Below are 22,859 nucleotides of genomic sequence, written 5' to 3' on the forward strand. Positions count from 1 at the left end.
CTAAATAAAAACAATGCTGGTTCACATTTACACTTTCTTAGTGGAAGCAGAAGTTCCAGATCACAGAAAGTAAAGACCCTACTATATTTGGTGACAGGCAGACCACACTTTCTGTATTGTGTGAAACTCTAAGAGGCACATCTTAACCCTGGAGGGTATCCAGACAAGGATGACCAGGATGATGACAAATCTGGTAACTAGTCACATGAGACATGTTAAAGGAATATGGCACGTTTCATCTGGAGAATAGAGTCCTAAGGAAAATAGCATCACTATCTGAAGACGTCTGTTCTCTGTGGCTCCAAGTGCCTGGGCTGCTATGGCACAAATGGCGATAGACTGGGAACAGTAATTAGAATCCTAGGATGATGTGTTGGAAGACAACATTAGAAGTCGGCTAATCTATAATACTCCCAGCTGCAGCTTGGGGTGCAACTGAGGTCTTAGGATGTTTGGCTCAAGCCTCATAGAGCCCTAACTCTCCCAAAGAGTATTGTGAACACCCAAAAGTTTACCTCTCATGGTCATCTCTGCCTCTAGGCTCCTGCTTCTGATGCTATCTGTTCCCGTCTACCGAGGTTCAGGGATGGAATGAAACTCTTTCTCAATCGCAACACACACACACACACACACACACACACACCACTTTACAAAGCATATATGATCCTAGAAGCCTTCTCTATTAAATGGGAGAAAGAGATAATGGAGAAGAGATTTACACTGTAGCTCCAACAACTTTAAATGAGGCAGTAGGCCTCCTTATAAAATGCCCTCTGTTCTCCCATCACCCTGAAATTTCACTGAATCTTGACTTCACCCAGTTTAAGGCTTCCTCCTCTTTCTGGTTTCTTTCTTTTACCCATTCTCTTTCTTCTCTTCTCTCTCCTCCTCCCCTTCAGGAACAAATACAGTTCATTGCTCCCACTGTCTCATGCATCTAGTAATAGTTACATTTACAAAGTCACATCCCAAGCTGGCTTACCTTAAACCTAGAAATCACCATCTACAAGGGGAATTCTGGTGCCAGATATTAAGAAATCAGCATTTCATCAATCTAATGAGATCCGGAAGGAAGTTTCCATAGACAAGTAAATTTGGGGAACTGTACACTGGAGACCCCTCATGGAAATTAACAGTTAACTAAGTAACTTGTTAAAGTGTCTACAAAGCCCTCTAGTACAGAAACCTGCTTAACTCTGTGAAACCCACTATTTCCAGAACTTACTGGGCTGTGGGTTAATAAGAACACCTCTGATATTCCATTGAATATGCCTTGGGATGTGCATGTGAAAGGCCCTATCCAGCCCAGGGGACATGTGGTCAGGCCCTGGGAGCAGAAGTGCTGGGAAGAATGAGTCACCTCACTGGAGCATGAATACTTGTCCTATTCTCAACTCACTGGGTGACCTTGAGCCCATCCCATCTCCTCCAGGGCCTCAGAGTGATGGGCTAGTTTTGCTTCTTGCTGTTCTTAACATTACTTATTACAGAGTCTCGTCACCCCTGTCCTATAACTGCCTCACAGACGTGCTCTAAGGATAAATAAGTCCATTATCTGCAGAGAGCTGAGAGCTCCTTTGAGAAAGGCTTTACATAAATGCACAGTTATTCTTGTGCTTATGTTAAGTCAGTTAGCAACCTTTTGAACTGGTCCCGTTCTCTTTACAGGTTCTGTGGAGTAATAGGAAAAAAACAGGTGATGTGACCCCTGGCCAAATGGAGCTTTCAGTCTAGTTAGTTTGAAATGGCACATCTACATACTTATGTGCTTACACACACACACACACACACACACACACACACACACACACACACAAATATTAGGTGAGACGCTCTTGAGATTCAATATTTAGGCTACTCAACATTACTACCTTACTTCTGTCCAATTCCTTCATCTCTGCAGACTTTTGTTCTGGTAGTGGGGTCCTCTTTCTCACATGTCTATACAATCTTGTTTTTCAGAAGAGAAAGCTGAGGCCAGACAGATGAAATAAATTTTCCAACCTCCCACGGGAAATGGATGGCAGGACTAGGGCAGATTCTGGAATTCACATCCTGTTGCTTTTTCCCAAGCTTTTACACAGGTGTCCAGACTTGTCTTATTGGAAACAGCCTGGTACACTTTCTACTGCACCATACCTCCACACAGAGATCTTTATAACAATTGTAGACATCCAATAATAGATGGTATTGGGTTTACTGTTCTTAAAGATATCTGAGCAGAAGCCAGAATCTGTCTAGGAAGCAATGGACAGGTGGAATGTGGAACTAGATGCTTCATTCTTCCAGTCACTCATTCAACATTTATTTCTCATTTCCATGGGCCATGGGTTGTTCTGTTCTCTATACAGTAATGAACAAAAAATATTTTCTACCCTTATTTGAACTTACATTGTAGTGGAAAAGATAGGCAATACGGAAATAAAAACATGTGCTAATGACACGTAATGGTAAGCATCAAGACGTCTAAGACAAGTGAAAAGATGGACAGAAGTAGACTGGAACAGAAGAGGAGGGAGAGTGTGGTCATAAGAACCTGACTAGGAAGGTGACATTCGAAGGAAGACTTGAAGGGAGTGAGAGAGTGAGTCTGGATCATGTTGGAGTGATGAGCCTTGCAGAGAAAGGGTGCATTGAGAATAACGCCTTGGAACTGGCTCACACGTGGTGTTTTGAGGGACAGGGAGGAGGCCAGTGTGGCCAAAGCAAAGTGTGTGTGGCAGAGGTGGTAGGAGATGGAAGAAGTGGGAGGTAAGGAGGAAGCTGGTAGAGTCCAGGCCCAGTAAAGACTGCTGCAAGGGGCCTCCAAAAGCTGATTGCATGACCATGTGACTACATTACAATGTTGGGTCCACCAGGTCCTGATCTTTATCATTCTGAGAAGCGTACTGGTCTAGTTTCTCACCTGACTAACATACACTATCAGGGATTGTAAAGTACCGTCCTCCTGGGTAGCACAATGCCACACGGAAACAGTAGACAGAAAAGCTGAAAGAAGGAATCTATTTTTCCGTTGCCATACTCTGCAAAAAATCCTAACAATCTAGTGGAAGGGAGTTACCTTTCTCCCTCATCTCTCAAGTGTAACACACATACCATATAGTGCTGTCTAAAACGCACTAGTATTGGAAAACACAGCTGCTGTTTCTTTCAGTTTGGTGGAATTCTCTTACCTTCATCAACAACCACATAAAACTGGAATTCAACTTCCCATGCGAAGCAGAGTTTGATACAAGTTTAGGTCTAAGGTCTAAGGGATAAGACATGAGGTCTTGGAAGCACCAGGAGTAGAAGGGAGGGATCCAGAACCAAAGGCAGTAGGTGTACCAAAAGGAAACAAGCAGAATCCCTGTACTTGTGACAAGTTTAACCAAAACCAACTGCTGAATCTAAGGATTACAGTCCTCAAGTCTCCTATTTCATCCCCGCCCAAGGATGGAGGCTGGTCTGAGTTGGGGTGCACTTCCCATACAGATGGTCTGAAGTAGTCCCTGTGCCCAAGGAGAGGGAAACAAAGGGCAGAGAGTCAGTATGTGATTGTCATCTCCACAAGAGGGGTGACATCTTTTCAGTCTATTCCCTCCCTTTCTACAGTCAGTTCAACACATATTACCCCCATCTTCCTACACCAGGCAAAGATCTCTTCCTCCCAAATCTCAAATCACCAGGCACTCAACATAGGACTGGACATGATAGCAGAAGAGGTCACTGCCTCCATCCTGTGTTTCTACCCAGTACAATAGTCCTAAAGAACCCTCAATGTCCATGCGTAGTAGAGCACACTGAAGTTGAGTTTTCCACTGGACTGAGGTATGGGTCCCTTGAGGCTGAAAGACAAAAGCAAGCTCACTGGGGAAAAAGGGACATTGAAGACAATCCTCTCCTGCCTCACTCTTTCCCAAGGGCTGAGCTTGCCTTTACTGTTCACAAAAACTTCATCCATCTTCATCTAAACAGAAATGGAATGGGATGCATTTTCATGAACCATAGTTTGTAATCTGAACTGCTCTATGCACTTACAGCCACAATTTGACATGGACCCACACTCTCTCCCCTGCAGCTCATATTTGTGGAGAAGGTTGATAGCAGTTCCGGGATGCTTTCTCCAGGGAATATATGGAGAGCCCAAGTGGGCACATCTGTCTGCTCCCCCAACTCTTCCTTTCCAATTTGAGAGAAGCCAGAAAGCTGCACTCCAGGAGGAAGAGCCTGTAACTGGATCAACTATGGTGCTTTCAAAAGAATTCCTGAACTAGTGATGCACTTTCAAATACAGCAGCCATTAGCTACAGGTGACTACAGTGCATTTGCAAGGTGGTTCATCCAAACTCAGGAATGTGATAAGTGAAAAGTACAGTGGCTTTTAATACTAACTACAGTAGTACGTTGGTTTTCGAACGTCTCGGTTGATGAACATTGCAGTTTACGAGTGCCGTAAACCCGGAAGTAAATGCTTCGGTTTTCGAACACACCTTGGAAGTCGAACATGTCACGCAGTTTCCGCTAAGATCCTGAAGCCTAGCTGTCGCTGTTTTCCAGCATTTCAGAACTCGAATGGTCTTCCGGAATGGATGATGTTCGAAAACCAAGGTACCACTGTATAAAATAAGAATATAAAATATTTCATTACTTTTTGTATTACTTATATTTTAGATATATTAGATAAAATATATTACTCACATTAATTTTCCCTCTTTGTTTTTACTTTTTATATAAATATAATGTGGCCATTAAAAATTTTTTAGTTATACATGTGGCTCACGTTATATTTCTATTAGACAGACAGCCCTGAGTTGGAGGATGAACAACCAATGATGGCATTGGACAAGCAATACTAGTTCTTGCCAAGCTGAGCACCCCATGTGTAGAAAGTATTGACTATCAAGTGTGTCTCAGCTTACCCAGCCGATGTGAGGGTCAACCTAGAGAGGTGGAAATGAGTCAGGATAGATAGCCTAGAAATTGACAACCCACTCTAGGGTACAAGGTGAGGTATCTCACTGGTTACACAAGTAACAAGTGACTGTACCCAGTACCTGCAGCTGGAAACAAGAACCAGTTTCATCCAGCAAGGTTAATCCCTGTGACCTGGGACCTGACCTTTAGCTAATTTTAATGTCATTATAATGTCATTTTCATTACAGTTACTACAATGCCCATCATGTATCTGATACCATGGCAGTTCTGGAGGAACCAAATAAGGAAGAAAAAGAGGGAAATGGAGGGTCCCGCTCAGGGGGAGAAGATGAATAAACCACCACAATGGGATGTCACCAATTCCCTCCCCAGGAGGGATAAAAACCCCTGATCATGACTTCCTTGGTGCAATTCATTCTCTGAGTTCACCCACACTTTCAAGTGTGTGATTTCACTTTTAAAAAATCGCTTTCACTTTCCTGCACCTGTCTCACTCTTGAATTCTTTCTTGCATTGGAGACAAGAACACAGTCACCATGTTCCGGGTTGAGTCCTCTCTTGGACCTCCCCGTTGAGCTTCTGACAACAGAGGTCTAAGCACCAAGAATACAGACCCTGACACTCCAGCAAGCGGATGTTTTACCATGTCAAGGAGTCAAGCCAAATCCAGGCCTCTGATTCACTAGTTGTGGCTGGAGCTGGCTGGTACACCTGCCACATTTTGTTCTCTTTCACGCTACCTTCCTTTCAGGAGGTTTGGGGTTTCTAGGCATGAGAGACCTCATAGCCAGCATCCCCTATCCTATACGCCCTAGATGGCTTCTGGAAAATCAGAACAGCCTGAGTTGTTCCAGATTAGATGACTTTTGGGTCCTTTCTGGATATCGTGTGGAAATTTGGGATTTGGGTTAGACAAATCTGGATTCAAACTTCGGTTCTACTGTTTACACGCTGTATGAACTTAGACAAGAAACAATCTCTCTAAGTCATAACTTTTTCCTCATATGTGAAAAAAAAAAAGGTAAAATAATTTAAAAGTTTCAGTAAAAATTTCACTGGATATGTGCAAGTGCTTCCCCAGTACCTGGCACATAAATGGTAGCTATTATTATTGGTCTCTGTTCCTATAAAATCTTATCTCCTTCATTTTGTTGATTAAGTCCTATTTTAAATGCAGTAGAGAAGCTCACTGTCTAATCTAAAGGAAACCTGTTCGGAATCCCTGTCTGATGGGAAGAGTACTTTCCTAAAGAAAAGAACTGCCTCCTGCTTTTCTATCCCAGCATTCTCCCATCCATTGGGAAACCTTCCTCTCCTCTGGTTTTTAGGCAATCCAGATTTTTCCTACTGAATTCTCAGGTTTACCTGAAGTGAGATGCACTTGTACCTAATTCAACATCTAGTGCTACCATAGGTTCCCTAAGCAAAACTTTCTCTCCATACCCACAGCAAAGCATAGAAAGAAAAACCCCACCCTGCTTGCCCCCAAGCTCCCCAGCCCTAGGGGTTGGGGAGCAGAGGGGACTGCCTGAGGAAACAGTCTGCTCAGATATGGATAGCGGGAGAGGATTTGGCATGAAGTGGAGAGAGCAAAGGAGGAAGAAAAAACAAACACAGCTTTAATTAAACACAGTGTATCTAAATCAGAGAGAGATGCTCAGGGAGCAAGGAAGGGTGAAATGGAATTTTTAGAAGAAAACAACGGTGCCCACCTTCTTGGTCTCATTAACATTGAAATGAAACCCCTGAGGAGAAGGAGCCTGCATCTGCCTGAGAGGAAGGAGAAGAGGGAAGAAAGCTCTCTGAGACTCTAGCCTGCGAATTGATCTGAGAAGACAAGGCATCCCCTTCTGAGCCTCCTCCTGAGGCCTCTCCCTTGGCCTTGGTTTCTGGAGGTGAGGGGTGACTGGGTAACAAGGCTTTACAAGAAGGTGTCCGGGATATGACAGGGATCCTTTCTTGACCCAACTGGCTCTCCCAGTTCATCATGCCCCATTCCTTACTCTCTCTTCTTCTGTGCACAGCATCCCGAGAAATCGTCACCACACAGCAGCCAGTGGATGTGTTGGATCCACCTGGGCTTCCTATCTCTGCAGCTCTCCTCTCCTCATACTCAGGAAACTTGATGCTTACCAAGTTCAGGAACTTAGCTTTGAGCCTCGCTTGCTACTGATTAGATCCCAGGTCTTATCATTGGATGTCTCCCTTAGCTCTGGCAGCTGGCCCCACCATGAACCCCAGGTCTTACCTTTGGGCTTCTGTACCAAGGTCTTGAAAATTGTCCTAGGCCCCCTCTCTTTTCTGAGTCACTGCCCTCTGGTGTCCCGTGAACATCAGTCCAATGGCTGGCACTTTGTCAAGAGAAATACCCAGCTCCAGCTCCTCATCCCAATACTTACCCCATCCATTTGGAAACTCTTTGCCATCTCTTGCTTTTGCATAATGCCTAACAGTAGGGGATCAATAAATGTGTGTTGAACGAATGGATGATTGGATGAGGGTACCTAACTGGGGACTTGGGAACGCTTTATAGGGCCAGCCTTGTGTACTTGCATGCTATCCTTGCTCTGCAGCCTGCTAAGTCTCCAATTTTAGTATAGAACCCCTTCTACTAAATGGCCAAAACATATTCATAGCCATCCAGTAAATGACCAATCCCAATGCTGATATTCAACAAAACACTGTCTGTTAGCCAAAGTCAAGGTGGGCAGCATTTTAGCAGACTCAATCTGCACTGCATTTAGAGCAGAGAATCCCTGAAGCAAAGAAGGAAGAGGAGGTTCTATTGTGAAAACTGCACCTTCCCTGTTATTTACTATTCAAAACTTCCATTGTACAACCTCAGTGAACGGCAATGTACATTTCTGAAATATTTCCCAAATAAATGACCATAAATTTGAACACAAATTGAAGGCCCTTGGGGCAATGAATAAAGTCTATTAAAAAAAAGTCTGTAAGATGGGGAATGGGGTTCATCCAGTATAGCCCATGAAAAAGAATGATAAAGAGAAAATATTCAAAACAAAGTTTTCATATTATTTGGATTTACATAACAAGTATCTGTAAAAGCATTTATTTGTGTTTTATATTCTCATTCAATTTCAACATCACATTTTGGTAATTTTAAGTACAAAAATGGAAATGTCCAGGAATGGATATACAGGTACAACATTATGATTTTTGAAGGAATATATAGGAATAGAAATAGAAAGAAATAGGGGTTTTTTCATATGTCCACAAATTCTTTATACAGGTTTCTTCAAGAAGTCAACCTTAATTTTCCTTCCTTTGAGTGTGGGCTGGACATAGGAACTCACTTTTAACAAATAGAATGTGACAAGTGACAGTGTGTAACTCCCACCCAGGTCTAAGTGGTAAAAGGCATTGTGGCTTCCTCCTTGCTATCGTGGATCACTTGCTCCCAGGAAAGCCAACTACCATGTAGTAAGGAAACTCAAGCAGACTTGTGGAGGGGTCCCTGTAGCAAAGAATTGAGGCCTCCTGCCAACAACCAGAGAGGAACTGAGGCCATGTGAGGAACTGAGCCAACTTGGAAAGGAATCTACCAGCCCCAGTCAAGCTTTCTGACTATAGGCTCTGCCAAAATCTTGACTGCAACCTCAGGAGAGACCCTGAGCCAGAACTACCTACTATGTTTCCCCAAAAATAAGACCGGGTGTTATATTAATTTTTGCTCCAGAAGACGCATTAGGGCTTATGTTCAGGGGATGTCATTCTGAAAAATCATGCTAGGGCTTACTTTCTGGTTAGGTCTTATTTTCGGGGAAACATGGTATATAAGCTATTTCCGCAGAAACAGTAAGATAATAATTGCTAAGCTTTGGGAGGTAATGTCTTTCATAGCAGTAGGTAACTAATATAGAAGATAAGATACTTCAGTGTTCCAAACAAGGTTAGAATTACAGACCAAGAGTTGTGGTGCATTTATTCAAAGTAACCAGCAGCTTCAGCTATAGTCCTAATAACAGGAGAAAGAAACTTGACTCTTGGGTTTGTCAAGCTGGGCCTTCCTATTCCAAGCACTGAACCCATAGGAGACTCTTCCATAGCCCTGCCAATGACCGGTCAGCTTCAGGGTTTGGAAACCAAAAGTGTGTCTGAGACACCTATGCAAATCTCTTTTCCATGGCCCCAAACAGGATCTTAAAGAAGACTTAGACTGCCAACCCATTAAAACATGCTGGTGTTATCACTATCTAAAAGTTTCTCAAAGCAAATGTCCTCCTCTTTGGGTAGCTGGGAATGAGATCCATCATCTTATAGTCATAAAATAGCACATTCCAATATCATCTTTCTGTTTTGCCAAATTCTCCTATAAAATAATAATCCCTATCCAATTGAGTGTAAATTATTCTGTACTCAGGAAGGTGGCTACTTCTAAGAACCATTAAAGGAGAAGAAATTCTTTTCCTACCCTATAAATAATTTCCCTTAATTTTATCTGTACAGTAGGCATAGAGGTGAAAGGGGATCCATGATTTTCATACATTCAATGTTCCTAATATGAAGTCCAACTGTATTCTCAAGTCGTCCCTCTTTGCTTTTTACTCCTCTGGTTCCTGGACACGTGAGAAGCCCACTTCGGAGGCTTTCCCTAATGATGCAGCATAGACAGCTTGTATAAGTAGGTGTCTTTCCCCCAGCAGCAAAAGAATGTCTGTCTGAGTGAAAATTTCCTAGTGAGGCAATAGGATTAAAAATTGCCATAGGACCAAACTAGATCCACTTTCCTGCTTTTTATATAGTATCAGCAAGATCAACAACATTTGTTCTGCCACCCAGCAGGTATTAAATTCATCTTATTGTGCTTACCTTGTTTGTCCAATGCACACGCTAACAATAACAGAGGAAGGGCTCCTTTGAAGCTCCAAAGAAACCCAACTCTGTATCAGAGTCTATATATCGTGGTTAGACGTGCTCAGCAAGTTGCCTGTTTATTTCTTCCCTACAGATTGCCATCATTGAGGATTTCTGAATGCCATGAAATGGGAGATATATCTGTAATGGATGATTGAAAGAGAAAAGGAATTAACATTGATTAAGTACCTAACTATCCTTATAACAACCCCACGTTGCCCATTATACAGATGAGCAAACTGAGCTTCAAAGAAGTTATTTGCCTTAAACAACATAGCTAGTGAAATGGTGAATCAGGATTTGAAACCATGTCTGAAGCCACAAACTATGTGTTTTCACTACATTATGCTGACTCTTTAGGTTACAGGTGAGAAAGATTGAGGACTCCTGGGTAAGAGTGAGGAGTAACCAAGAATTCATGGCACATTTAGTTTTCAAATAATCAAGAGAATTTTGACACCAACTACACAAACGCTTGGTAGATTTTTCCTTAGTGGTTTTCCCTATTTGTGAGCTAACCCACAGTCCCATAACCAGAAAAAAAAAAAAATTGAAATTTTATTAAGGTCCAAATGAGAATCATGGATGTTGAGAGGTTGGAAGCAGAGGGGAGCAATTCAGAAAGTATACAAGCTTAGCCACCCCAAGCACCCAAATCTCCCTGCTGTGTTGTCGTTCTTAACACTTACCATGGGCACTATAATTCTACTGTAATAATAAAACTATGTTTTGTTGTGAAAAACAAAATGGTCATGGCATGGGTCAATAAAACGTTGTAATAAATTTTTAAATTAAACATAACTCCTTATGGGCATGTTCTTAGGAAAAAAAGTCAGAAATCTACACAAACATACCTTTGTACATTAGGGCAAACTGGGGAATCTGAAACAGTCTTGAGATCTATGTTTTCCAGAAATGTGGATGTATTGTATAGCAAATCGCCGCATGGACTGCGGGGAGATACTCAGAGGAGTGAAACACGATTGAAATCTCCACCCCTCAAGATACTGCACAGGAAGACTTCAAAGCCATGTGAGCGCGGGCACAAGACAGCATCTGCTTAGTTACCACAGAAATGGAATAGACAAGAAGTTCTGGACATTCCCAGGGGACACACCACGCACCATGGGTGGTGAGGACAGGACCTTTTTCTGAGACTATGACCTTAAAAGAATAATGAATAAAACTTGGACGTGGATAGGGTGCGAGAGAGGGAAGAGAAGGAGGCCTGTCACATGCATGAGCAGATCTTTCTGGCCAGTCTCTACACCTCCATGGAAGTATCAGTATATGGGGAACTTTATATTAAACATAAATTGTTTTTTGTGGCACAGTTTATAGAGCCTAGTTACAGCTCTGCACCCATACATAGTAGGTACTTAAAAATGCTTTTGAGTTGTAACCTTTCAGTCCTTGAAACTGTGTCCGTGTAACTGCATTCGTGTGTGTGTGTGTGTGTGTGTGTGTGTGTGTGTGTGTGTGTGATATGCAGATAGGTGGGTGAGACATCTGTCTCTCTGGAAAAGCTGAGATACAAAGCAGCAGAGTGACTTCTCCAAGTGTCTGAGTCAATGAACAAGGCTGGAAGCGGCATTTGCAGTCACGCAGCTGCAATGTAGTTCACAGCCAGCTCTTCAGTGGAGATGGCAAGCCCCTCTTCCATTCAAAAACAAACACTAGACAAATTAAAGCAGCTCTCAAATGCCTCTCAAAGGTTTTGAGACGAAAGAAGTTGCTGGGGTGTGTTGGGGGCAGGGGGACAGTGATTATAATTAACAAATAGCTCTCAACCCCCCAGATCCACAAATTCGGGAAACTCATTGGCCTGAAGTGTTCTGAAAGTGACCTAACCAATAACTGCTGGTCCAGGGCTTGGAGACCAGAACCCCAGCACAGTAGAAGCCACCAGAGCACCTCTGAGTACTCCCTCCCCTCTGCTAAGACAGTAACTATATATAACTGAAGGCAGGAAGAGAAGGCATCCATCTCAAGAAAAGCCTGGGCAGGTGTCCAGTGGCTTCTAGGCCAGGTCTCAACCCCCCAGCTCTCTGTCCTGAGAGGCGACCTTCCCCTGTTCTAGCCTTGGCAAGGCTCCAGGTATCAGGGATAGATGCAAATTCCCCACTGTGGATTTTGAGTTCCCAGCTGAGATGCTTCAGCTGAGAAATCACTGTAATCGACACCCTAATAGCTCTTTAAATATAAGTTACACTTTTGACTTGGTGGAGTTTGCTGAATGGCTAGTAGGGAAGAAAAATGTAAAGCAGAATAGAGGAGAAAAAACAAAGCAGCATTATCAGCCAGCTTTGATCTCAAAACTGTTTCATTACTGCACTCTGGGTTAAAAGGAGAAAAAAAAAAAAAAGCAACACTTCAGGCAGGAAATGTCTATTATTCAGAATGTAATATAATTATGTGTCTGGATGGCCCAGTTTGTCAGACAGCATTTTCTGGGAAGGATGTGGTGGGGTTAGACACATCATCTGCTCTCCTCACCAATTCCTTCCACTCCCAACCTCCCTTCCTTCCCTGCACCGTTTTTTTTTTCCTCCAGGACACTTCCAATTTCCCAGATTTCGTGACCACTTACATGTCTTTCCTGAGTGTTTTTATATAGCGTAGGAAATTGGGTAATGAAAGCCGAGTCATACATTTCTGCTTTATGTTTCCAAAGAAGCAAGTGTGACTGTCAGGTTTACAAAAGATTGTTTATGTTCACTGGCGTGAAATGGGGAGCGAGCGTTCAGAGCAGAGAGAGAGAAAGGCTGGCCAGGCTGGGATGACAGCAATGCATTCATCCTCCACGCTACAGCAGACAAAGCGCGCTCCCTGCCTGACAGGGACCATAAATCATGGGCAGGAGATGCTGTACCTACAGCTTATACCATTCCAGATGACAAACACACAATAATCCACACAGCACAGCACTTTCTCTCTCCTCTTTCTTCCCCCACCCTCTCTCCTCTTCCTGGCTTCCTCTCCTAACTCTGGGTTTTTTTCCTAGCACCTCCTTGTTTTGTTTTGTTGTTTTCGCTCTTCTATTTTCTCTTCATTCTCCTGGTTTCCTGGCTCTTTTCTCTTGCTAGCTTGTCCCATCCCCTTTTTCTTCACTCCTTTCTCCTTGTTTCTTCTCCACCTCCTGCCTGCATTTCACTTTCTCTTTTTATCTCTTCTCTGTTCCTTCCTCTTCTCTCTCTCTTCCTCTGTCCCTTGCTAATCTCCCTCATATTTTCCATATTGACTTTCTGTTATGTTATCTTTTGCCTATTTTTTCTTACTCTCTCTCTGCTCTCTTCTCCCCTTTCCCTCTCCTCCCTTCCACCCTCCTCCCTCTCTCCACCACAGCCCTTCTGCCTCACCGTGTCTGCTAAGTAAAATTTCACCTCTACCCTGTAGAGCCCCTTGACATGGGAACAGAGAAGACACAAGGCAAGTTCTCCAGGAGTGGTAACCACTGTGGCCACACTAGATCCCTTACAGAGGACGGTAGTGGGGACACAGAGATTTGGGCCTGTGACCAAATGGTCCAGGCAGCGATTCTCCCATAGCATCCAGGGCAACATGAAAATCTGAGAGCCAGGGCAGACATGCAGCCAATCCCTTCAGCATGGTAAAAGTCGGTGGGTCTGCAATTCTGAACACATTCAGTGCACAGCTCCAAGTTTATGAGTTTAGTCTTCTTCCCCAAACCAAGCAAACGCTCCTCACTCAAGGCTGAAGTAACTCCAGAAAGACACTTTCTATACTGGTATTGAGATGCATGCATACATTTTTGTGTGGAACCCCAGAAAAATCAAGAGAGGGTGTGTGTGTGACAGCTCCCCTCATTTAGTCATACCAAGATTTTTAGCTAGAGCCTTATATGAAAGGCTAAATCTAAGAGACTTCTCTTATCGACCCTGTTCCACCTGTTTATAACACAACTCTCTCAGAGTTGAATTATAAGGAAACCCAGAGAAGCCACCTCCTCAATCTCCATCCCCAGAGGAACAAAATCCCTTTCCCTCAATAGGGACCTTTGGGAGCTTAGGAACAAAGTGAAGATGAATCACTTTGCTGATTTGTGTTCAAAGTTCCCTGGGTCAGGGTTAGGGATTCTTCCATAAAGGTTACACCCTGACACCCAGGACTAGCTTTGCTAACAGCTCATTTCTTATTTAACTTTACATGAAGCACTGGGATCATTGCATACAATCAGCAGCACAAACTTAGGTTGCACTGGTGATAAAAAAACATGTCATGGCTTTATCGTGTCTTGCTCCTCCAAATTATTTTCACTCATTAATCCAGTATTGTGAAATGCAGAACCACTGGTGCTCAGGGAATACTCAGTCTAGTTTCAGACTTCCCGGGTTCTTGTAAACCATATATCTTCATCTTTTTGGAAATGGAATCCAGAGCAGACAGCTGGAGCCTTGGACCCCAGGGACTAAAAGTGGCTTGGCCTAAGGTACAGCGAGTGATTTACAAGGATGGCTTCCAGCAGGCCAGCCCACTGACGCGGCAGAAGATGAAGGCCCAGAGGGAGGGCTGTCCACACCACAAGACATGACCCTCACTCTGTTCTCCTTTTGAGGTTTTAATGACCTCACAGGGCACTGGGAAGAGTCCATCTGACATTGGGTCAACTCAGAGCTGGGTGTGAGCTGCTAAGCTTTTTCTCATTAGTCACTGCCATTGTCTCTCAAGAGTTACTGCCTCTCAGGTCCAGAGAGCAATACATACATACATATATAAATAAATAAATAAATAAATAAATAAATAAATAAATAAATAAATATGACCTTCCATCCAACCTCACCTCACAGCCTTTCCCTTCCCCTTTCAAGTCAATGGACTACCTTATGAGCGCTATTCTAGGTGGTTGGGGGTTCAAATGTGGTTCTTTCTCTAGAGAGTTTCTGTGTAGCCCACTGCCAAGATCCAGCAGAAAGGAGAATGGCACATGGAGAACACTGGGGTGGCCATGGGCTGGGATAATTAATGAAGCCTGGCAGAGAAACCAGAAATCCAGTGGGAAATAGAAAGCAATCCCTCTCATGCTTCCTTCCTCTGCTATAACTTGGTGGGAAGGGGAAAAGGGCTATCTGCTTGGACAACCCTTAAATCGAAGCATCCTAATTAACGGAGGATTTAATTCATCAAAGTGACAGCAACTCTATTTACATCAGCTCCTTCAACAGGGCTTAGGGTTGACCTATGCGGTTTATCATTCCCTTTCCTTCTTCCTTCTCTCTCTCTCTGTCTTTCTCTCCACCTTTTCTAATCGGGTCATATCGAGATTTAAGGAGGAAGGTAACTTCAAGCTGAGAATTGTTCAACCTTCTCCCCATAGTCTTCTTAATAGGTCCCCTCACCCCTCTGATTTGGCCTGGAAAATAATGCAGGCCAGTTCCAGAGGCAAGGATGGCAGCACAGCAGTCCTGCGGCCTGGCAGTGAGAAGGAGAGGCCTCTGCAGACCATGCCTCACATGCCAGTCATGGGTCAGACTGCTGCCCCTGGCAACCCTTCGAGGGCCCCTCATTTTATGGATGAAGAAACTAAGACTGAGAGAGAGTGAGTGAAATACCCACAATTATGCAGATAATCAGTGGCAGAGCCAGAACCAGACCCCCCAAGAATCAGAGCGCTCTCCCCCTCACCACGTCTACTGTGACCGCCACAGGACAGTGTGGCAGCCACCGAGATCACCTTGTCATACAGCTCCCTGCCACGCTGGCTCCTTCTTTGCAGTGGAGGCATTCTCTTCTCTAATCACTTTTTATTATGATTAGCTCTGTTAATCATTATTATTAAAAATAGTCAACATTTATTAAATACTATATATGAAGGACTAGACATGTTTTATCTAAGTCAATCTTCTGAATGTGATAAGGTGGATACTACCTTTTATTCACATTTTTAAGACGAAGAAATGAACTCAAAGAGACTAAGTGACTTGCCAAACAGAAGATGACTAACCACTGCTGAGCCATTCTTTTAGCCACTAGCTATAATGCCACTTTTAAATTGAAATTACTCCCAAAGGGCATTGAGTTAAGCTCTTTACATTTTAGTGGGGAGGAATTTAACTGGAACTTTGTGTTCAAAGAGACATTTCCCCAACCCAGAGCATTCTGACACTAAAGGGAAAAGAGAAGACTCACCCCTTCTCTGGTTTGTCCCAAGCTCATGCTCTGCTCCCCCAGAGTGGATTTCGCGAGAAGGGGGAGCTTTCCCCACAAGATCAACATTCATGACATAGCCAACCCACCATACTGGGCAGCTGCAGCTGTCCACCAGCAACACCACAGTCCACTGAACCTTCCAGAAAATATCTACTTCCATCTCTTTCCTTGCTCCTGATATGGGATTCCACCAGGGTCTGCCTTAGTCTTGACAGGTCCCTATGTTATAACTGTTAGTAATTGGGCCTATTAGAATCAAAAAAAAGGGAGAAAAGAAGAAAAGAAAAATGAATTCTGGCCCCTCCGACTCTATCCATTAGTCATTCACTGCAGAATCTAAGGCCAAAGAACAGCTCCTTTCCCAGAAACCAGGGAAAGTGGGGGTTGGGAGAGGACCCAAAACAAAATGCCAGGTGGCTCATGAGTAAGAGACCTCGCCTTTCTTCTAAGTTGGGTTACACTCACACCCCATCAGTCAGTACCGGATGAAAGGGCTATAAAACCAACACAGCGCCTGAGACTGTATGAAAATATATATCCTGATGTGTCAGGAATACCTGGCGTGCCTTTAACCTCAACTTCAGATGAACCAACACGCCTCGGAGCACATTTATATGCAAAGGCATATAATATGTCCCCTGTATCTAATTATCTGTCAACCTGAGGCAGTTTGTTTTCCAAATCGGCCTCTCGGCTGTGACTTTACGAGGTCATAAAGAAAACGATGCCACTCTGCACTGAAATGCGAGGAGAGCCTGGATCAACAAATTATCCTCCTTAATGGTGTCTCTCGGCCTGAAGATTCAGGCCCAGCAGAAAGAAAGGAGGCACAGCCCTGTTCTGGACCCCCTGTCGTCTGCATGTGGTGAACCTGCCAGGGCCGACAGCACCAGGGAGGGGGCTGCAGGAGACGGGCACAGGGCAAGGCCGATTCGAAATAATTCCCTTGTCTTGTTCAGCTGTCCACAGCTTCGCAGCTCTTCCTGGGCAAAGTCCACCTGCAAAGTTGTCAGTCTGGACTCCACAGGAAATGCGGTGGAGAGGATGCTTCTACCATCCTCAATACCACCCACCAGACTTCTCGGATAGTCCTGCGTTCCCAGGAGCATTTTAGCTCCTGAGATTCCCAAGGATTTTTTTGGTTCCACAGGGAAAGGTTTAATCCATTCTGCATGAGACAACCACTGCCTACATGAACCCAAATATCAAGATTCTGATTCCACAGGAAAGTTAGTTGGAAAATATTTTATTCCACCATTGTATCTGGGAGAAAGAGTGGGTGATTTTTAAACTTCTAAGCAAGAGGAGAAAATTCCTTCTCCCAAAACAGGGAAGGTAGGTGGCAGCAGCAGGAATGCTATTGTCTGAGTCACTAGCTGAGACCATCTCTCTTCTGCCAAGCTCAGCACCGCACGTGTAAATGTGCACAGGCTAGCGCCCACCATACACACACACACACACACACACACGCACACACAGGGAAAGGGCGGAGGGATGGGCCCGGCACACAGTCTTCAGCTCCTATTAGTTCTCCTCTGATCTTCAGCAGATTAATTAGGAAGTTTGTCAGGAACCAGCCGTGAACTCCAGCCGCTCCTCTCTGGGAGTGGTAACAGTGCCAGTGAAATCCAAGCTGCAGGAATTCCTGTACCCACACTGCTCCCATGATTAATGATAGAAAGGAATAAAAAAAGAGGGGTCAACAGCTGAGTGCAAAGCAAGTTGCTAGACAGGGAGTAATTAAGATACTTGGGTAAATATGATTAATAAGCTCAAACTGGCAGGGTGTGCAGTAAACAAGGACTAACCAGATGGTCCCTCTCTTCTGACAAGGCTGGGCACTTGGAAACGGAGGGGTGGGGGGAGACACCAAAGCGGGAGGGGAGAGGAGGGCAACTTGAAAGGCGTGATTGAAACTTTACTTTCTTTCACTGACCCCATCTAGAGGGAAGGTTGGATCCCTGGGGAGGGATTAGGACAGAGGTGGCTTTGAGAATCCACCAATCCTCTTATCACAGGCACCAGACAAATTGCTGGGTGTAAAAGGATTCCTGCTCAGACATCAAGGCCGCACTTCTAAAGCCATTCCCGCCATGTGTCTGCAAGGGCTTTCTCTCCCTCCCAACCCTCCCTCCTTCTCTCTGTCTGTCTCTCCCTCACTCTCATTCTCTCTCTCTCTCTCTCTCTCTCTCTCTCTCTCTCTCTCTCTCTCTCTCTCTCTCTCTCTCTCTCTCTCTCTCCATTTAGCTGCTCACAACAAAGTCAGACTAGCCACATGGCATACAGATTAATGTTACCGTATTCATTAGCTCAGGCTGCCATAACAAGCACCACACACTGGGTGGCTTAAACAGAACTGTATTGTCTTACAGTTCTGGAAGCCAGAAGTCCAAGATCTAGGTGTCAGCAGGGTTGGTTCCTTCCAAGGCTCTGAGGGAGACTCTGCTCCGTGCCTCTCTCCTAGCTTCTGCTTCTGGTGGTTTGCTGGCAATCTTCTGTGTTCCTTGAATCGTAGAAGGACCACGCCATCTCTACCTTTACGTTCACAGGACATTCTCTGTGCATGTTCATGTGTGTGTGTGTGTGTGTGTGTGTGTGTGTGTCTTTGTCTAATTTCTTTTTTTTTTTAATAAGGGCGCTAGTCTCATTGCATTAGGGCCTAACCTAATACCTTCAACTTAACTAAGTATATCTACAAAGATGTTATTTCCAAATAAGGTCACAATCTGAGGTACTAAGGGCTAGGACTTCAACATACACATTTTGGGGGACAAAATTCAACCCATAATCACCCCTAATCAGTTAGAAGCACAAACCAGGAAACCAATTCTTACTCATTTGGGACCTGAGCCAAGAAATACATGCTGTCAGAGCACTGTTTAGAAGGGGGGTGTGGCATGGACTCCCATTTCTCAGCCCACGCTCTGCGTGGAAACTATGCTTCCTTCCAGTCCTAACCAGTGCCTTGTAAAGCATCTCTTTTTCTGTGCAATGTCAAGGAGATAGTCTAATGTTTCCAGAGAGGAAGGTGAGAAAGAGCCATGGTTAGGTGTGCCCAGCGGTCCCGGTTAACAGGAAATATGTGCAGGTGCTAAAAGAGAGGCTCAGAGGATTTGCCCCTTAAATAGCAGTGAAGTGCCCAGACACCTCCACCTACAGATATGGGCAATTACGATGTGCCCCAGTGAAGGACAAGGCATTGTTGAGGAGACGAAAGAAGCACAGGATTAGTCCCTAGACTAAAGGAGCTGACTGTCTAGATTCCTGTATTAGTTTCCTGAGTCTGTTGTAACAAATTACCACAAGCTTGGTGGCTTAAAACAACAAAACTGTATTTTCTCACAGTTCTGGAGGTCAGAAGTCCAAAATCAGTGTCATTGGGCTGAAGTCAGTAAGGTTGTGCTCCCTGCAGAGGTTCTAGGGGAGGGTCCCTTTCTTGCCTCTTCAGCTTCTGGCAGCCCCTGGCATCCCTTGGTATGTGACCACATCACTCCAATCTTCAAGGCCAGTGTCTTCAAATCCCTCTCTGCTGTTTGCACTCTCCTTCTCCTCTGTGTGTAAAATCTCCTTCGAACCTCCTTTTATAAGGGTGCGTGTGATTTCATTTAGAGCCCATCTGGATAATCCCGGACAGCCTCTTCATCTCAAGATCCTTAATCACATCGGCAAAGATCCCCAACTAGCACAGGTCCCAGAGATTCGGAAGTGGATGTCTTTTGCAGGCCGTTGTTCAGCCTACCTCAGTTCCCATAAGAGTTTCTTTATGTAATTTGTTTGTGTGAAGCTAGGAGGCCTGGTCTCTGCTCCCCATCTTACACATAAGGAAAGCCAGCCACGTGTGGCAAAGAGTAGTCCTTCGCAAAAATTCAAAAATCATTCTTAGGTAAAGACTCACCAGGTACTTAATCTGTCCTATAAATCAATTCCTTGTCTTTTGTATATCACACAGATCCATTTAAAAATATATTTAAAGGGGGTGTTAGAAATGATGAGATTGTTGTCAACTTTTTATTTGGCCAACCCATGACATTCAACAAAAAAACGTACTATATATTTCCATTCATAAAGGAAGATATCTAAATTTTAATAAACAAAGTAAAAACGACATACGTCAGAACAAAGCATAGTCCTCTGGAAAAAACTTTGGGCCACCTTATTACCTCAATGTCCCATGTTATTTTTTTTTTACCATGCTCAAGGCCGTAACCACTCATTAAGGACAAGCTGTTGAAAAATACCCTCCTCTGGACCAGGGGTTTACTTTCAGCAGATGACCTAGTTGGGTTTCTCCCAAGTGAAAAGAGCATAGACATTAACAGCACAGGGACCAAGGAGACGAAAAAGAGAGAGGCTTTGTTATCACCTTCCTGCCCCATCAGAAACATTCTCTTGCCCCAGAGACAAGTGGGGCACCGACCAAATCAGGCACAACCAGATGACGGATGCCAGCTGACAGGGCACACAGCCTTCTTGTCAACCTCAGACAATTCCGTCTCAATTGTGGAGCTCAGCAAACAGCCCCAGAAAGCTTCCTGCTCTGTGGTTAGGATTTTCCCTTTATAAAGATGTGCTTGACACAAAGGAGCTTGACACAAAAGCTTGACATTCCACCTGGTGAACCACTTCCTGGTTCCTTTTCCTCTCTCACCCTGAAAATAAAGTGAAAGAGCTATAGACAAAAACTGTACAAGGTCATCACAGAACAATACTGTGGCAAAGACTTTCTGCTGAGAACCTTACCCAGGCGTCCAGTGAATCAGTCTCCAGCCCTTCCTCGCTTAACACTTCTCTCAGGCAGGGTGAGAAATTCGGCTCCCAGTCCTAAATCTGACCAGTGAGCATATGTGAGAGTGGCTCAGCAGATATCTAATTTGGCCCCATGATAGCACAGCAGGTATGTCTTCCTTCTTTCCCTGGGACTTTACAACTTTGCAGGATGGGGTTTTGTTTCCAATATCATATTCACTCTCCTGTCAATTTCTCGTTTGTAACAAGAGAGTCAGGGTAAAAGAGATGCAATCAGATGCTGTCTGTACCAAACTGGGACCAATGCAACCTCACAAAATGCAAACACAACGTCACCGTCTTTTTTTAAATTTCTGTTTCTTTTTCAATGACAGTTGACATAAAATATTATATTCGTTTTGATACTGTGCTAAGGTCCGGCTGCCTGCCACTTGCAAAAGTTAAAAATCGAGAGACATGGGTGGTGAAAAGAAAAGCAGTGTACAGCATAGGGATTAGACTTTTATATAACCTACGAAGCGATCTCTTCAAGAGTGGCCAGCACAAGGCTGTTCTTGTCACCCAGCTACATGACCCTCCAGGCAAACTTCTTGCCACAAAGGGCCATGAGAGGGGCAGAGCACACAGAGGGCAGTCATGCCAATATGATTTGACTGGTTGCTTCATTCTTTGGAGCAAGAGGACCATCTAAGTCTCACCAGCTTCACAAACATGGAAACGTGTTTAAACAGAAAACGAAGTATAAGAGAATCAACTCAACGGAAGTATGAGCAGCAGATGTGTGCCCGGCGCAGCACTCAGTGTGGGCAGGAAGAGAGGACAGTGTCTGTTCTCCAGAGGGTCAGAGTGGAGGAGGGACAGCGTGGCAATGCACTGATACACTGCAAAATGGGCTGTAATAAATATGTACACCGAGCACAGTCACAGCGAGGGGCTCTTCGTTGGGTTCCCCCAGAAGCAGTCCCCAAAGCAGAGACTCAAGAACAAATACAGTTGGCCCTTAAACAACATAGGGGCTCTGACCCCACACAGTCAAAAATCTGCATATAACTTCTGACTCCCCCAAAACTTGACTACTAGTAGCCTACTGTTGACCAGAAGTCTTACCGATCACGTAAACAGTCAGTTCACACACATTTTTGCATGTTACATGTATTATATACTGTGTTCTTACTACAAAGTAAGCTACAGAGAAGAAAATGTTATTATGAAAATCATAAGGAAGAGAAAATACATTTACAGTACTTAATGGAAAAAAATCTGCATATCAGTGGAGCCACATAGTTCAAACCCATGTTGTTCAAGCGTCACCATACATTATTGGGGGAGAGGAGCTAGAGCTGGTGAACAGAGAAAACACTAATAGTAGAGTAGGGGAATGAGAAAGGGAATGGGAAGAACCGCTAAAGGGCATATTAACCAGTTGCTATTGTGGCCAAGTGGAGCTTAATTCCACGGGAGCCCCCCAGGAGCTCCTGTGAGCGCATACCTCAGAAATGTCCTGTCCGAGGAAAGAGTGAGGGAGCTGCAGTGTTTGTCTACCAACACTCATCAGTTATTGGTAGAGGCTGCTCTGAGGACAGAACTCCCAACCTTTCCGACCCACCCTGCACATGGCCAGAACAGGCAGAGAAAGGCCTCAGAAAAAGATTTACTATGGGAGCTGGCAGCGGGAAGTCAGGCTGGCCTGTCCAAATGTGGTAAATGCTAAAGGGATGTGGGTGGGGCACTGACAGCAGCTGCTATAGACCCATGAATTCTAACCCAAAGTGAAGGAGGAGGTCAGGGAAGGTTACGAGGAGAGCTGACATTTGAGCTGGACCTGGAAAGATGGGTTGGAGACTAATGGGCAGAAATGGGCAGAGGGGGCCAGTGAGGGAAGGCATTCCTTCCAAAGTGAGGGAAAAACATGAACAGAGACAGCCTAAAAATTGCATGGGTTTCTAGCTGTTGTGTGGACAGGAAGTCCAGACAGGTAGCTGGAGAGGCTGTGGGGAGGCAGAATGGGGCCAGTCTGTGAAGGGCCTGCCTCCATACCAACAGGTTTGGCATATGCAGACAAACAGGGAGCCATCAGCGACTTATAAACAAGGGAGTGACACAGACACAGACGAAGGCTTAATGAGCTTCCTGGTCCCATGCTAGGCAAT

At 44.4% G+C, this 22,859-nt stretch overlaps 1 long non-coding RNA gene across 1 annotated transcript in view; it reads right to left on the minus strand.

Annotated features, from left to right (window-relative positions):
* Nucleotides 1–4,392: 4,392 nt before the first annotated feature.
* LOC141571038 (uncharacterized) overlaps nucleotides 4,393–22,859 on the minus strand; it is a 157,999-nt gene continuing 139,532 nt past the window's right edge. The window contains exons 3-4 of the long non-coding RNA XR_012495525.2: nucleotides 9,751–9,936; nucleotides 4,393–4,596 (exon numbers count right to left, since the gene is read on the minus strand). This is a non-coding gene — a long non-coding RNA (uncharacterized LOC141571038). The remainder of the gene's footprint in view (nucleotides 4,597–9,750; nucleotides 9,937–22,859) is intronic.

The sequence above is a fragment of the Rhinolophus sinicus genome, chromosome 16, assembly GCF_057876585.1.
Source record: "Rhinolophus sinicus isolate RSI-liver-muscle chromosome 16, RSI-T2T, whole genome shotgun sequence".
Taxonomy (NCBI): Eukaryota; Metazoa; Chordata; class Mammalia; order Chiroptera; family Rhinolophidae; genus Rhinolophus; species Rhinolophus sinicus.